Here is a 17,634-nt window from a genome sequence, read left to right as displayed (position 1 = left end):
GTTTATCAAATGGGAAATTATTAGTACCATTGAATTGATGTTTAATGTCGCGACAACATTACATAAATGGACTTTCAACATTCCTTTTCCAACATGTTGTAGCTTGTATAGGAAACAGGGTTAAGAGCAGAAAACCCCATACTAAAGCTGCCTTTAGTGCCATTCATAATCATCATTAAATGTTATCGTCTAATCAAACAATTAAGGTAAATAAACAATTAAACTAATCAAGTGAAACGCAAGTCAAAGAATTCAAAAAAACTACATGAGCCCTTTCATGCCCATGTTCAAAACTCAAAATTCAAAAATCCGTAATCAGACCAAACCCAACACTTAAGCGGCCCAAGTAGCCACAGCAGCAGCTCAATCTGCGATGCTTTACATTTGAAGGCATACTCCTTATATTACATAATCACACACATAATTAGCATCTATTCTGAGAACTACTTTTAATCACAGAATGAAAAAAACATAGAATCATACCGTGTGGACCATGCCGTACGAGTATATTCTGGAATAAGACAAACCTAAAAATAGAGTGTGATTCTGAGTGTGTGCACATGGCCGCCTCTTTAAGCACTATTCTCTATATTTGGCAGCCTTTGAGATGGAGAGGCAGGAGAATGAAGAAAAGAAGACTGTCACTGTCTATTAAGCATGGGCTTCTCTCCCACTCCTGCTCACAGCAGCAGCTCAGTGGAGGAGTTTCGACAGCCACAGGCCCAGGGGTTTCACATAACATTCTGCATCCCATGATGCAACGGAGACTATGGCTTCACACAGAACAATCACCAACCCCATAAGATAACACTTCCCACATCGCATCCAAACAGACAGAGTAGCATATATCCATCATGTGAAAGGAACAATGAGCACTGTCTGCATGGAGTATAGCACTGCAGCCTTAGGCAATGTATATTTGATTGGTACATAACATTATTGATGCAATGCAAGACAGGGTTCATGCGCTCTGAGAGATCCAGGCCCCATTCCCCAACACATGCAGAAACCACCAGAAACCTTTGAAATAGATAAACATATTTTTTTCATTTCCTGTTGTTAATATACAGTATCTCAAATCAGGAACTCTGTCATATCCTGTGTAATATGTCAAAACTATATGATAGATTTCTTATCATGGTGGAGTGGATTACTGTTTGATTTTGGGGAAGGCTGTCAACAGCATGTACTGTGTGACACTATCTGTTTTCTAATGATGTCAACAATGCATCTAGCATAGAATCAGGTATTAGAATATACATTTAAGAGGATCTATATGGCGTCTAGACATATTTGATGTCATGAATATGATGTCTTTATGCCATGGGTAATGTCCATATTCACTTCGGTTCATTGTGTCTGCCGAAGGTTCACAGACAGGTTTTCAACCGAGCTACATTATCAGAGACGCAGAGCGGGCAACTTAACGGGTCACACATAATGGCTGACGACAACCAGATAAGGTTAATTTAAGCCTACATTTTTAAGTTTAATAGAGAAATCAGTAAGTAGCTTTAGAATTTTCCTAATGACATGTTGTTGAAAGGGCGGTTCTTCCTTAAGGTCAAATGTGATTGATATTAGGGCGGAAGTATGATTTGAAGTTTCAGCAAGTAATTCCAACTGGGTAATTGTTGTGGGATGTCAGTGTGCCATAAGCCTACTGCGCGTGTAGAATCAGTGCCATGAAGGATGGTGCAGGCCGGCAAGTTGCTACAGTAGCCTAGCATGGAGTAGCAGATGGGGATCAGATCTGGCTGACTTGTTCGCAGGCTACATTTCTCACCACCAGTCCATGATGAGCCAAGCGAGCAGGCTGTGCAACTGGGCTCATCCTCTGTAATAATTACCTCCCAGAAAGCAATTACAAATAACTAATATTGTTTTTAAAAGCACCATTATAACTAGCGACATTACAGTCAGTCACCTCTGGCTGAGAAGGACTCGGTAGAACAGTGTTGGATTTGTTCATGTCTTGCTAAATGAATCTACCATAACTGGGGAGACCTTATACTGCATTTTTAAAGCTGGAATACTTAATGGTGAAACTACCACGTCTAATATTACAACAGCAGATAAGTTACTGCAAACAACAAACTGTTTTTTTTCTGCTTCGTGCATCATTGCACACAAGATAGAACATAAGTATATCCCACTGGACACATACGTCAATTCAACATCTATTTCACATTGGTTCAAGATAATTTCCTTTAAATGACTTGGAAACAACGTTGATTCAACCAGTGTGTGACCAGTGGGATGTAAGCCACTGCTGCTTTGTCAACAAAAACATTTCAGGACCATGCCACTGTCTCAGGTGCTGCCCAGATTCAAAACATTTCAGGACCATGCCGCTGTCTCAGGTGCTGCCCAGATTCAAAACATTTCAGGCCCATGCCGCTGTCTCAGGTGCTGCCCAGATTCAAAACATTTCAGGACCATGCCGCTGTCTCAGGTGCTGCCCAGATTTAAAACATTTCAGGACCATGCCGCTGTCTCAGGTGATGCCCAGATTCAAAACATTTCAGGACCATGCCGCTGTCTCAGGTGCTGCCCAGATTCAAAACATTTCAGGACCATGCCGCTGTCTCAGGTGCTGCCCAGATTCAAAACATTTCAGGACCATGCCGCTGTCTCAGGTGCTGCCCAGATTCAAAACATTTCAGGACCATGCCGCTGTCTCAGGTGATGCCCAGATTCAAAACATTTCAGGACCATGCCGCTGTCTCAGGTGCTGCCCAGATTCAAAACATTTCAGGACCATGCCGCTGTCCACTAACACCTACAAACTCAGACATTGACAGCTCAACAGTGCTGAAATAGTTCGAGCCCCAGAGAACATCAGTGATTTTAAACTACTTTAAGTGCAAGTGAATATAATGTATTGCACATGTTAGTTTTGCTGATTTACAGCCTCAGAATTATAGCTAATGGGTTGCAGCGAGTTACGTTTTTGAGCATGGTGATGATGATGCCTAAGAAGAGGATGAGGATGCTTGATGAACCATATATTACATGCTATGATCTTTTTTCTGATATTGTCGACAAAGCGTTTAGACATTAGAACATAGAAATATAACAAATCCATTGGATTTATGCAGTAGATTTAGGCCTAATTGTGACATCATGTGTATAATGTATTTTACGAATCCCTATGCTTAAGCCTATCAGAAACGAGTATTCAACAATGTTGCGTCTGCCGACGGTTCACCCATGTGCTTTTAAAGGGACTATCAGTATTACCTACAAATAGCCTGCTACAATAGGCTACACATCATGTCTGACGATACCAAGGTATGGTTAATTACGCATGCTTTGAGTTTCGAGGAGAAATCTAATACCTGAGCTTGGAGGGTACTATGATGTTGAAGGCTGAGTTATTGCCAATTAACAGCATTCTTACATAGGTATTCCTCTTGTACAGATGGGATAGGGCAGTGTGCAGTGCGATGATGATTGCATCGTCTGTGGATCTATTGGGAGCGGTATACAAATTGAGTGAGTCTAGGGTGTCAGGTAGGTTGGAGGTGATATGATCCTTAACTAGTCTCTCAAAGCACTTCATGATGACAGAAGTGAGTGCTACGGGGCGATAGTCATTTAGTTCAGTTACCTTTGCTTTCTTGGGTACAGGAACAATGGTGGACATCTTGAAACAAGTGGGGATAGTAGACTTGGATAGGAGTAGATTGAATATGTCCGTAAACACTCCAGCCAGCTGGTCGGCACATGCTCTGAGGATGCGGCTAGGGATGCCGTCTGGGCCGGCAACCATGCGATGGTTCACAAGCTTTAATGTCTTACTCATGTCGGCCATGGAGAACGAGAGCCCACAGTCCTTGGGAGTAGCCGCGTTGGTGGCACTGTGTTATCCTGAAAGCGGGCGAAGAAGGTGTTTAGCTTGTCTGGGAGCAATATGATGGTGTCCGCGACGTGGCTGGTTTTCCCTTTGTAAATCCATGATTGTCTGTAGACCCTGCGTCTGAGCCATTGAATTGCAACTCCGTCTTTGTACTGACATTTTGCCTGTTTGATTGCCTTACCGAGGGAATAACTACACTATTTGTATTCAGCCATATTCCCAGTCACCTTGCCATGGCCAAATGCGGTGGTTCGCGGTTTCAGTTTTGCACCGTAATTGGCTCAGTGTTCTGTCACTCATGGGGACACTATGTCACCACCAAATCTAAGGGTAGAGCTTGAAATTTCAAGCCCCTTGGGTTCTGCCATAGAGTAACATTAGAAGTGCCCATCCAAGAAGGCTCAAGGTCATTGGAAACAGATAAAATGACGTAAAATCACATTTTATCTACAGTAGCTTTGATTGGACTGATCACGTCAACATCATACCTTCAAAATCTTAGCTAGCAGTTATCATCATGAATCAAGTCGACAATCTACTGGCAAATCCTGATTAATTCTTGTCATATGAATAGCCTGCTATTCAGTGGAGTGGCTGTGTGGTCGCAAGTCTGGGTTTAAGGGTCTCTTTTCCAAGCTTAAAACTATGAGTTTCAACTTTGGCAATGCTGTCAATCCAGCATGATTTCTAACGCGCTCAAATAAACTGTTAACTCAGAATTGGGAAATCTGACTTCAGTGAGTTCAAGACGACTGGGAACTCAGGAAAAAACTAGCTCCGACTGGGAAAAAAATGTTTTGAACGGTTATCCAACTCAGAATTGTAAGTTGGGAACTCGGGCCTCTTTCTAGAGCTATGGCCTGAAGATCACTGACGTTATCATGATTCGACCCTGTTTTTTTGTCTTGAAAGCACCATGAATCCAGAGAATGCCAGACTTTGATGACAAAGTTTAATGACAAAATTTGCCCACAAAGGACCGCCGCGCCACCTTCCTGTTGAAGTGAGCACAGCACAACAAGGTTTGTCCAAAAATGCTTGTATGCTACTGCGTAAATAATGTAATATGCCTGGAAGATACAATTGAAGTTGGAAGTTTACATACACTTAGGTTGGAGTCATTAAAACTTGTTTTTCAACCACTCCACAAATTTCTTGTTAACAAGAAGTTGAAGATGAAGCGTGGCTTGGTCTTTCAGCATGACAATGATCCCAAACACACAGCGCAGGCAACGAAGGAGTGGCTTTGTAAGAAGCATTTCAAGGTCCTGGAGTGGCCTAGCTAGTCTCCAGATCTCAACCCCATAGAAAATCATTGGAGGGAGTTGAAAGTCCGTGTTGCCCAGCAACAGCCCCAAAACATCACTGCTCTAGAGGAGATCTGCATGGAGGAATGGGCCAAAATACCAGCAACAGTGTGTGAAAGCCTTGTGAAGACTTACAGAAAACGTTTGACCTCTGTCATTGCCAACAAAGGGTATATAACAAAGCATTCAGATAAACTTTTGTTATTGATCAAATACTTATTTTTTCACCATAATTTGCAAATAAATTCATAAAAAATCCTACAATGTGATTTTCTGGATTTTTTTTCTCTCTCATCGTTTTAAGTGGGAGCACTTGCCCAATTGGTGGCTGACTAAATACTTTTTTGCCCCACTGTTTGTGTGTGCATGTGTCTGCATCTATGTTTGTGTTGATTGTAGTCCCTTTACGCCATAGTTTGTACATCTCAATTGTCCGCTATGTCTTTTTAAAAGGCAGTAAATGAGGGTGCATGAACTGTTTTGCTGCCAGACAAGGCTCCGCTGAGGTGTAGCAGTGGTAAGGTGTTGGGACTGCTTTTGGGACTCTGCTGTTGGGACAGCTTTATGTAGGCCCTAACAGCATGTGGGCACTGTTTGACACCGTTAAAGTGCAATTAATGTATTGTTTAGTGTGTGTTTAGTTATGTTGTGTTGTGTAGTGGCTTTGGTGGTATGCATCCCCAAAATGTTTTTTTGTTTGTTTGCTAAAATCGCCACTGGATATGCCATTTTCAAGCTCCGAGTCTCTACTTTTATCCCATTTTAAAAACACAATTTAAAATGTTACTACATAAGACCGAATCGAGGTTGTGGAGGCCCACAGAGAGATATGCTTTCACCTGTCCAGTGCAATCAAATCAGTACCAATGAACGAAAATGAGAAATAAAGTTTTGATTTAACTTCAGATTTCTCTTTGTGGTTTCCCAGGGTCTTCTCATGCACCCAGGTGTAGTTTCCAGGACAGGGGATCTATCATTGAGCAGCTGGAGAAGGAGGCTCAGAGGACTCTAATGCCTTCTCTCAATATTGGGACAAGCTGTTCCCCAGTCCTCCTCTCCTTCCTGAGTAGTCTAACTAATGAGTAAGTCCCACGTCTTTCTTCAACCTCACATACAACAACTCTGAATTTGCAGTCATAATGCGCCTTCTAACCACAAATGTGATTTCAACCACTACCTTAACCATACCCTTATCTCTATCCCTAAATCAAGAACAAAATGTCTCATGTACTTAATTGCTTAATCAAATACACTAACTCAACACTAAAATATGCAACTCAAATATGTTCCCTTTCTTTTCTCTAGCCAATGGAGAGTGATTCAGCATGGCATGAAGAATAACGTAAGTCTCCGCAGTCTCCACATAAGGATCTGATCAAAAGTAATGCATTATTTAGGAGAATGTGTCATGGAATAGCTTGATTTAATATTACTCTGTTGGCCATAGCTGACATTTGAGCAGCTCTCCATGATGTGTCTGAAGGTTGTTAGGGTCGTGACCCAGACGGCCCTCCGTATTCTGCTACCAGTGCTGGCTTGTAATCATGGGGGTGAACCTGAGGAGTGGGGCAACCTCCCCAGAATCCCAGTGCTCTTTGACAGGGTCTAAGGACTTCTTAGACAGTCTGGATGAGCGGGAGAAAAGGCTACTGATCAGTGAGATGAACTACTTGACCAAGGAAAGGAGGAATGGCAGGGCAGACCACCATGCTACCAAACCACCATGTTACTCTCCTAAGAGGTATGCTCACAGCAATATTTCAACGTATTGATTCAGTTTATCCCTGACCCATACCTAACATCAATTGGAAAGCACACCTTGTATTTTTATGTTCTGATAAAAAAAATTGCCCCAGAGAGGACAGGTCTTGGGTAAGCCATTATAAAGTAAACTATGAATAAAGAAATTGGGGGCAGTACATGCCTTTCAGAAATAATCCAATTCTGATGTTGTAAAAACATCAAAATCATGTTAAAAATGTTGCTTTTGGGATTCTTTGCATGGCATCAGTGATGTTTGTGTGTGTATCTTCAAGATGACAGACCTGGTTACAGAGCTCGCATGCATCTGGAGTGGAGCCTCTGACGGATCTCTTTGGAGTAACAGTGGAAAGCCTCCTGATGTCCTTGTCTAAGGGCCACTCCAACCTCGCCTCTTCCAGCTCCTCTCAGCTGAGCTGTGCTATCGCGGGGGAGGTGTACACCAGCTTAACTCTGGCCTCTCAGTGGCCATTCAGGCCAGCCCTGGTAGTTGCCCCCCTTTGGAAAGTCAGGAGGCAGGGAGGTAATTCGCGTAGCCTCGGTGCAGATCCTGGCTGAGCTACAGAGCCAAAAGTCTGAGCCAGAGTGGATAGGGTTTATCAAGCCCCTCATGGACCCTGCGATTGACAATGTGCTGGATGCCATTGTCGGCACTATGGAAAAAATGGCACAGGACTTCAACACCCTATTGGATCTGGCCAAGAAGATGAGCAGTCAGAGTTATTGAAAGTGGTGTAACGAATGCACTGAGTTGGTAAGCAAGTACAGGGAGTGAGTGTTTAATAAATAAATGGAACAGAAAACAAGGAACACGAACAATGCACTGACATGAAACAGAATCAATAACACCCGAGGAAAGAACCAAGGGGAGTGACAGATATAGGGAAGGTAATCAAGGAGGTGATGGAGTCCAGGTGAGTGTCATGAAGCGCTGGTGCGGGTGACGATGGTGACAGGTGTGGGAAATTATCAGCAGCCTGGTGACCTAGAGGCCGGAGAGGGAGTATATGTGACAGTACCCCCTCCCTGACGCGCGGCTCCAGCCGCAAGATGCTGACCAAAGGGACAATGCGGAGGATCAGTAGCGGACCAGTCGCCTCCACCAAGGCGCAGGAACCTGACAAGCAGCCTGAAAAGCTGGAGCCTGGCGAGCCAGCTGTGGCATGGGAGCCTGCCGAGTCCACCGAGTCTTGAGAACCTGACGAGCTAGCTGAGGCATCCTCGGTAGACTCGGCAACAGATGCTTGACAGGCCAACCGAGTCTTGAGACCCCGTGGTACCGGCTGAGGCATGCAAGCCTGATGAGCCGGCTGAGGCACACTCGGTTGCTCCGGCAGCAGAACCCAGACCGACGTCACCTCCAACACAAAAACGAAAAACACTCCCTGATGCTTCCCTTTGGCGAGGTGTTATTTACTCTGTTCCGTGTCGGTGCGTTGTTCGTGTTCCTTGATTTAAGTTCTGTTTATTTATTAAACACTCACTCTCTGTACTTGCTTCCCAACTCTCAGCACATTCGTTACAGAATAACACCTCACCTAAGGGAAACATCAGGGAGTTATTTTATTTATTTTTGGTTTCGATGGGAATGACGTCAGGTCCGGGAGCCGCTACAGGCTCTTATGCCTCAGCCGGATTGCCAGACTCCCCTGCCTCCGCCGGTTCGTCAGGCTCTCATGCCTCAGCCGGATTGCCAGGCTCCACTGCCTCAGCCTGGCTTGTCGGGCTTTCATGCCTTCGCTGGATCGCCAGGCTCCCCTGCTTCCACCGGCTCGTCAGGCTCTCATGCCTCAGCTGGTTCACCATGCCCCCCTGCTTCAGCCTGTATGTCAGGTTCCCATGCCCCAGCCGGTGACAGGTTCCCGCACAGCAGCAGGGGCGACCGGTCCGCTCCTGATCCCCGGGATCGTCCCTTTGGTCGGAGTCCTGCGGCTGGAGCTGTGCGGCGGGAAGGGGGAACTGTCATATGTGCTTTATCCGGCCTTTAGGTCACCAGGCTGCTCGTTATGGAGCACACCTGTCACCATTGTTACGTGCACCTGGGAGTCATCAGACTCACCTGGACTCCATCACCTCCCTGATTACCTTCCCTATATATATGTCACTCCTTAGAACCTGTTCATCTTTGTCAATTTCTTCAAAGTGTCATTGTTCCTTATCCAGATCTGAAAAAGGGTCCAAGGTCAAAGTGTGAGCTAGAGATCAACCTCCCTGGTATTCCCATCCCTGATGAGGTGCCTGATGATTTGACCTTCCCGATCGCCAGGAGCTCTTGCATCGACACTAGGGACTCTATAATGCCAGGGATTTCTATGAGTGACCTAAGGACAAAGATGATGACACACACAGATGAAGCCCTGCATCGTAATAGTCCAAGGACTGAAAGTAACCGACAATCGAGTGCCAAAGCCTCTCTTCGATTCTTCACTCCCTCTTGCACCAGCAAGGGAACATATTTGCTAACAAAGGGAGTTGGGATTGACATGGAAGAGAAAGAAGTGTGCTACCCTAGCAGCTCTGGCCATCTGAGGGAGTTATTCATCCCTTCAGACGTCAGCAGTGCTACTGCATTCCCTCTGCAGTCCTTGATGGACTCCGACAAAGATGATTTCATCTGTTTTGTCACGATACTGGTGATAAGGTTGCTCTCAAAGATCGGTCCCTCAGCCCTAGATGGACTTTCCCAACAGGCAGTAGATATGACAATATTTCAGCAGCTCATCAGACAAGTTCTGTCTGAGTTCTGTGCTGCATCTGGATTCTCAAGGACACAGGCGTACCCTCAGGACCTGCACATCCACACTGTGTTCAGGGGTGCACATAAAAACCTCCTGGAGGCGTTTGGCTCTTGTAACGCCCTCCAAGCCGTTATGGCCTCCCAGGAATCTGAATTTGACAGAGTCCTGGTAAAATCATTGACCCAGCAGCTGGTGCAGGGATATAAAGAGGCATCAAGACCAGGTTTTAGCTGCAGTTAGCTCAGATGGAAGTGGAGATACAGCAGTAAGGCTATTGATCATGTCCTTCTGGCAACACACTGCATTACGCAATGCTTTTGAGCCAAAAGCGAGTTCTATTTCTAAATCCGAACAATTAGTTGCACTTCAAAGCATATCAAGAGATGTTTAGAGAACACTGATTGGTTCTGCAGGTCTATGTATACAATGCACGCACAAACATCAAATGGCATAGCATGGTATTCCTTAAGGGATAGTACTGTGCAGTATTTTGGTTTTCAAACCCAGGTTCGGGAACCTGGGTTTGTTGTTGCTTCTACTGCAACAAACCCAGCAGACCAGGCTGAGACAGAGAGTGGGAATGAGCAGAGAACAAGTAGGAGCTTTCTTTGCTTCTCAATGACCAAACTCAGGATCAACAATAAGGTATAGGAGATGTTGCTTTATGTTCCAATTAGGGGCTGGTGTCATTGATGTGGCTATGATGAGATAAATATGTTTTATTCCTCACTATATTGTTGCGTTGCATTCAGAAGATTTTATTTACATTTTCTTTACCTTTCTCTTTTAGCATTCCAAGAGAGGAAACAAAATGACTGCCATTCAGTCTAGGACCAGACTGAGATTCCCTCTACTGCATAGGTAAGGATGTTTAAAAGCTCTGCTATAGCTTGAAGTTTTGTTTAGGTGTGGTAGAAACATAGAGTAGGTCTAGTAAACTTATAGAACTTTTATGTATTCATATTTATTATACATAAAGTTATTACATTTCTCTCTATCACCCCTTTCGCTTGTGTTTCTAGCCCCCCACATTGGGGCTCAGTGTGCTGAATCTCCCGTTGGAGAGGTTTCTCGGTCCCTCTCCCAGCCTATCAAATAACGCTCCTTGATAATCAGGGTCTCCTCAGCAATGATGAAGCGGCTCAAGCGCTCCTCCTGGAAGACCCTGTAACCTGTTACGCTGTATGAAGAAATACTTTTGACAAGAGGAATCTGCATGTCGACCCTTTGAAGTCTATGTGATCCAAATAAATGCTAAATATTTGTTTACAATGGTTTTACATGTTTTGGATGATTGCACTGAAGCAGCTTTTCTCACATACTCTCTGGTCAGACAGTGAAAGAGAAATGCATTAGTTCCGCCATGGTTACCCATCATTTTGTTGGGCAGTTGTTGAGCTGGCAGGGCTTCAACCTCAGCTTGACTCTATTACAATAACGTTGGTGCATAGCCAGTCAGATAACCAGATGCTCTCTATTCATTTAGTTACAGCGATAAGAGCTTTATTAACAGCAAAGGGAATAACACATCGTGGAGAATTTGATATCTGCAGCTAGATAAACTCTGAGATGTTTTCTGTGGGTTGAATAATGTGTGGCATGAGTCAGTCCTGTTGCAGAGGAGGAGAGAGAAGTCATGGTGTTGCTCTACATTCAGAATGCAGGAGGACCAGCAGCTACTGGGACTCTGCTGTAACATATGGGCTGTGGGTGGCAGTGAATCACTCACCTGTTGCAAATGTACAGGTAACTGCCTAAATAAATGAGGGATACAAAGTATATTAGAAACAGGTGCTACCACACAGGTGTGGTTCCGGAGTTAATTAAGCAATTAACATCCCTTCATGCTTAGGGTCATGTATAAATATGTCCAGTTGCCTATTATTTTGGCTTACAATGGCCAGAAGAAAAGGTCTCAGTGACTTTGAAGGAGAGGTATCAAAGGAGCATATGAGGTTAAAAGTCTCTGTGTGTGTGTGTGTGTGTGTGTGTGTGTGTGTGTGTGTGTGTGTGTGTGTATGCGCGTCTCAGTCACCAGATCTCAACCCAATTGAACACTTATGAGAGATTGAGGAGTGGCGCCTGAGACAGCGTTCCCATCACCAAAACACCAAATTATGGAATTTCTAATGGAAAAATGGTGCCACATCCCTCCAATAGAGTTCCAGATCTATGTCAAGGCGCACTGAAGCTATTCTGGAGGCTCGTGACGGCCCAACGCCCTGTTACGACACTTTATGTTGGTGTTCCTTTATTTTGGCAGAAGCACAGATTCTGTTAAGCTCCCAGTTCTATTTCCCCTATCTAGACCTATCAGGTCCAATCCCTAAACCCTAAAATGGACAGGAATTGTTTTCTATAGCTAAGTCCCTGGTCATGACAACAGCAACTCAGTGAACCTGATGCCACATGGGTACAATCAATCGTACCTCAGACTCTTTACAAAGGAACTACTAGATGTGGAGAGATCCCACAAAGAGGATCACAGAAGAGGTAAGGGGCCTTTTAGAAATGACACTTGAGGGTACGGGAGAGCTACAGCAGCAGAGCTCTCCTCTCATCACGACTCACATTAACATGCATGGATTTGCGCTAGAGAGCAGCTACACCACCTGACCGTATCTGCTCGCCGCCTTCAGCCCTTTCTCTTTCTCCGAGTCACATTTCACACTGTTCTGTGCCGCCTCCTGTCTACAGGTGAACACAAGTGCAAATGAACAAATTCTTATCTTGCCAATTCCTCTTGCCTTACACTTATGTAATCATATGGATACTCCCTAAATATAGTCCTAATATACACTACATTGCCAAAAGTATGTGGACACGCATTAGTGGATTCTGCTATTTCAGCCACTCTTGTTGCTGACAGGTGTGTAAGATCGAGCACACAACCATGCAATTTCCATAGACAAACATTTGCAGTAGAATGGTCCGTACTGAAGAGCTCAGTGACTTTCAACATGACACTGCCAATGACTGGAACGAACTACAAAAATCTCTGAAACTGGAAACACTTATCTCCCTCACTAGCTTTAAGCACCAACTGTCAGAGCAGCTCACAGATTACTGCACCTGTACATAGCCCACCTATAATTTAGCCCAAACAACTACCTCTTTCCCAACTGTATTTAATTTTAATTAATTAATTAATTTTGCTCCTTTGCACCCCATTATTTTTATTTTTATTTCTACTTTGCACATTCTTCCATTGCAAAACTACCATTCCAGTGTTTTACTTGCTATATTGTATTTACTTTGCCACCATGGCCTTTTTTGCCTTTACCTCCCTTGCTCACATTGTATATAGACTTGTTTATACTGTATTATTGACTGTATGTTTGTTTTAATCCATGTGTAACTCTGTGTCGTTGTATCTGTCGAACTGCTTTGCTTTATCTTGGCCAGGTCGCAATTGTAAATGAGAACTTGTTCTCAACTTGCCTACCTGGTTAAATAAAGGTGAAATAAAAAAATAAAAAACACAGTCATAGGATGCCACCTTTCCAACAAGTCAGCTCATCACATTTCTGCCCTGCAAAAACTGCACCGGTAAGCTTTAAGTGCTGTTATTGTAAAGTGGAAATGTCGGCTCAGCCGCGAAGTGATAGGCCACAAAAGCTCACAAAACAGGACCGGCGAGTGCTGAAGCGCAATGGCGTGTAAAAATCATCTGTCCTCGGTTGCAACATTCACTACCAAGTTTCAAACTGCCTCTGGAAGCAGCGTTGGCACAAGAACTGTTCGTCAGCAGCTTCATGAAATGGGTTTCCATGGCCGAGCAACCGCACACAAGCATAAGATCACCATGTGCAATGCCAAGCATTGGCTTGAGTGGTGTAAAGCTTGCCGCCATTGGATTCTGGAAAAATGGAAACGCGTTCTCTTGAGTGATGAATCATGCTTCACCATCTGACAGTCCGATGGATGAATCTGGGAATGGTGGATGGCAGAGGAACGCTACCTGCCCGAGTGCATAGTGCCAACTGTAAAGTTTGGTGGAGGAATAATGGTCTGGGGCTGTTTTTCATGGTTCGGGCTAGGCCCTTTAGTTCCAGCAAAGGGGCATTTTTACGATACAGCATACAATTACGTTCTAGGCGATTAAGTGCTTCCAACTTTGTGGCAGCAGTTTGGGGAAGGCCCTTTCCTATTTCAGCATGACAATGCCCCCGTGCACAAAGGGAGGTCCATACAGAAATGGTTTGTTGAGGTCAGTGTTGAAGAACTTGACTGGCCTACACAGAGCCCTGACCTCAACCTCATAGAACACCTTTGGGATGAATTGGAACACCAACTGCGAGCCAGGCCTAATCGGCCAACATCAGTGCCCAACCTCACTAATGCTCTTGTGGCTGAATGGAAGCAAGTCCCAGCAGCAATGTTCCAACATCTAGTGGAAAGCCTTCCCTGATGAGTAGTTTCTTTTAGCAGCAAAGATGGGTCCAGCGCCGTATTAATGCTCATGATTTTGGAATGAGATGTTTGACGAGCAGATGTCATACTGTTGGTCATGTAGTGTACTTTATCCTAAATATGTATATTCTTTAAAAAAGGGTTCCAGAAGAGTTATTTGGGCTTTCCCCATAGGAAGACCCTTTTTGGTTCCAGGTAGAACCCTTTTTGGGTTCCACGTAGAACTCTCTGTAGAACCCTTTTGTAGAATCCTTTTTTGTAGAACCCTTTTTGTAGAACCCATTTTTTTCCCCAAGAGTGGGGAAATGCCCCTTACTCAGTCCACTCCACGTAGCCCTCTGTGCCCCATTGGGAACACTAATAAAGCCAACTATATCTGTCCCTAGTTAGACCCTATACAAACCCCTTCTCTGTCTTTGATTGGAACTTTAGTACATTGAAAATCTTTACACGTCCAGTAAGTAAGATATACAGTATTATTTCTTCATGAGCCATCTCAGTGTCAGACAAAGGGGAAAGGCAGATATTTCATCATCATACATTATTAATGATGATTACTTTAAAACAACCGTGGTGTGAGGGATATTGTAACAAGACTAAAGACTTAAATATCAACATTTATCACTTAACTATCATTAATATGTATGTATTGTAGTCTAATTGAATGTTGGCCAGATAAAGAAATAGGAGCTACCTTCTCCTTTCACCTGCTCTGAGAGGTAGCTGAGGGAGGGGAGAGATAGAGACAGAGGTGAAACAACTGTTTCCATAGAAATACATGTTCTCTCAACATAGACTTGATTGATCATTTCAGGCATTTCAGCACTTCTTTTCTTGTTACAGAATCTATTTTTGGCCACACAGGCCTTCCTACGCACACATTTCCCTAACAATAACTCACCAAGTGCCTTATCAATGGCAACTATCTCAATTTGTAGTGAACAGTTCATGTGATTCACGATCGAACTCTCAATAGAGATGATTCTTTGTTCTACCAAGCTTCGATATAACAAGGACAATAAACACACAGTGCCTAGATTCTGTTTTTCCAACATGAACTTCCTACTTCCTCAAATTCTAGGAAAAAGAAACCCATCAGGAAAAAACTGATATTTTCAGAATCCTTTGAAACAGTACATCAAAGCAGAGAGAGAAGTCAGAATGTGAGAGCTGTGATTCCCCTAAGAAGTTGATGGAGATCTGCTGAAAGGAGACAGAGACACTATGAGAGGGGAGATACTAATGTACACCGTTGCCTGAAGAGGATGGGTAAACAAAGACAACCATTTAATGCTAACACAGCATCTCGGAGTCGTGACAATAGAAGACTCTGCTCTCCCACTGATGCATCAGGCACCTGTGCTATACCGCGATCACATCGGACTGAAACTCCCCTGACAATAGCAGAACCGCAAATCAATCAATTTGAACAGCATGCTGAGATGGGCAAACAAAGGCAGATCAGTTGCAGTGTGTCGAGGCAGTTTAGAGGATCTGCACACACAGGCTTGTTGTTACACACAGTCCTTGTTGTTACTCTGTCAGTGCAATCAATTCCATCCTGTTATTAGTGAAAGATTCCTTCAGAGCAGTACTTACTCAGACCTGGCCGGTGCTCTCGGTGCCTTGCTGAAGAACCACCTTAGAGGGGGCACATCCTCACCCAGAAAGCCCGATCATGTGGGGTCTTGCTGGGCAGCCACCGGCCAGTACGAGGGACTCGCTGATTCATCAAAACTGGGGATGTCATCTTCACTGTAGAGAGTAGAGCCAAACGAAAGGGAGAGAAGAGGTTTGGCAGGAGAGAGAGATGTGAGCAGTGAGAGCGGGGGAAGATTAGCACACAGAGAGATAGAGTGAAGGAGAGAGGGAGGAGAGAAGGAAACTGCATTGAAGAGTAATGCAGTAGATCAGTGAAAACACAATCGCATAGACACGCAGGGAAAATCTCTCTCTCTCTCTCTCTCTCTCTCTCTCTCTCTCTCTCTCTCTACTGCAATAGATTACGCTAATCACTGTAATACATGCAGCCAGAGTCACTGCCGAAACTGTGTTCTCTCCCGCATAACACATGCATCTCAGTAACAACCCCTCCACAGAGACCCCAGCTCTTCTCAGACATCAAACACAGTGATCGGTTACCTATCGCAGTCTCTCCTATCACACTGCACTGCTAATGTCAAATGTCCAATTTAGTGGACGGCACAGTGGTCCTGTAACTGATAAGACTACTTCTATGCAATAAAAACAAGTTCAAGCTACACCTGTCCACAGCTGCTCCAAATCAACTCCAATGATAAACACATGAATACACTTCAATGCCAAGCTGTTTAGACATGCGTTTCAGCTGTATTAGTAATTCTAGAGAAGTCAGTGAGGAAGCAAATCCATCACAAAAAAAAAAAATATTATAATTAGTCAGGCTGGTTGGCCTTTCTGTCATTGTATCAATGCTGAGTTTAGCCAAACGGACACATACACGCACGTGAGCAGAAGCACACACACACACACACACACACACACAACAACATACACACACACACACAACAACATACACACACACACACACACACAACAACATACGTCACACTGGGGCCGCTGAGGTCCCCGCTTGGGAGCAGACGGCAGGACCTGTCCTGGTAAGCAAAACTCCATCACAGCAGTAGAGATATGAAACAGCTTGGCAAGTTCAAGTAACCAATCAATGGTTGTTATGGCCCTGTCAACCACCAGAACACAACTCGGCATTCATATTCCGGGCTACTATTGCTGTTATGAGTGTATGCAATCATTCACTGATTTTAGATCTTAAAGTGTAGAATTGTTTGAAATGAACTTTTCAAATAAAATTGGATGTGGAGCATAGCAGGCAATAAGCAGGCTATAAACTTGCATCGCGCATGAGGGGGGAAATGGACCAGCAAACAAACCACAACAATGACTTCTGTTGAGTGTTTACTCAGCTCAGATGAAAGCAAAATATTGGAGGCATGCTTTGTCTTATGAGCCGAGAATATAATTGTTTCAGACTCACAGTGATTCAGACAAGCAGCCGTCTCAATCTGAACAGAAATCTGGGCCTGCAAGAAATCAAATCCAGTAAGAATCCTCAATTACTGATTTCTCGGAGAAGACTTCTGCTATTACAGCATGAGGTCATGCTCTAGGTCTATGAAAACAGTACATTTGTCTTTGGACTAGGCTGAAAACCAAAATACTGCACAGTACTATCCCCTAAGGAATACCATGCTATGCCATTTGATGTTTGTGCGTGCATTGTATACATAGACCTGCAGAACCAATCAGTGTTCTCTAAACATCTCTTGATATCCTTTGAAGTGCAACTAATTGTTCGGATTTAGAAATAGAACCCGCTTTTGGCTCAAAAGCATTGCGTAATGCAGTGTGTTGCCAGAAGGACATGATCAATAGCCTTACTGCTGTATCTCCACTTCCATCTGAGCTAACTGCAGCTAAAACCTGACAATCTGCCTCCTGATGACGTCTCTCTAAAAGACCATTCAACCTGACGAAACACAAAAAACTGTTACAA

The 17,634-nt window shown here is 44.1% G+C and overlaps 1 protein-coding gene across 6 annotated transcripts in view; it reads right to left on the bottom strand.

Moving 5' to 3' along the window:
• Positions 1-15,978, bottom strand: part of citb (citron rho-interacting serine/threonine kinase b) — a 54,033-nt gene extending 38,055 nt beyond the window's left edge. For 3 of the 6 annotated variants that reach the window (XM_031830201.1, XM_031830199.1, XM_031830202.1), the window contains exon 1: positions 15,681-15,977. The gene's annotated coding sequence lies outside the window, so the exon portion shown is untranslated. Of the gene's footprint in view, positions 1-15,680 lie in introns of all 6 variants that reach the window. The other 3 variants (XM_031830198.1, XM_031830200.1, XM_020489783.2) reach the window with 3 other exon arrangements.
• Between the last annotated feature and the right edge of the window lie 1,656 nt (positions 15,979-17,634).

Source organism: Oncorhynchus kisutch, linkage group LG8, assembly GCF_002021735.2.
Source record: "Oncorhynchus kisutch isolate 150728-3 linkage group LG8, Okis_V2, whole genome shotgun sequence".
NCBI classification, from domain to species: Eukaryota; Metazoa; Chordata; class Actinopteri; order Salmoniformes; family Salmonidae; genus Oncorhynchus; species Oncorhynchus kisutch.
This window is presented reverse-complemented; position numbering and strand designations above follow the sequence as displayed.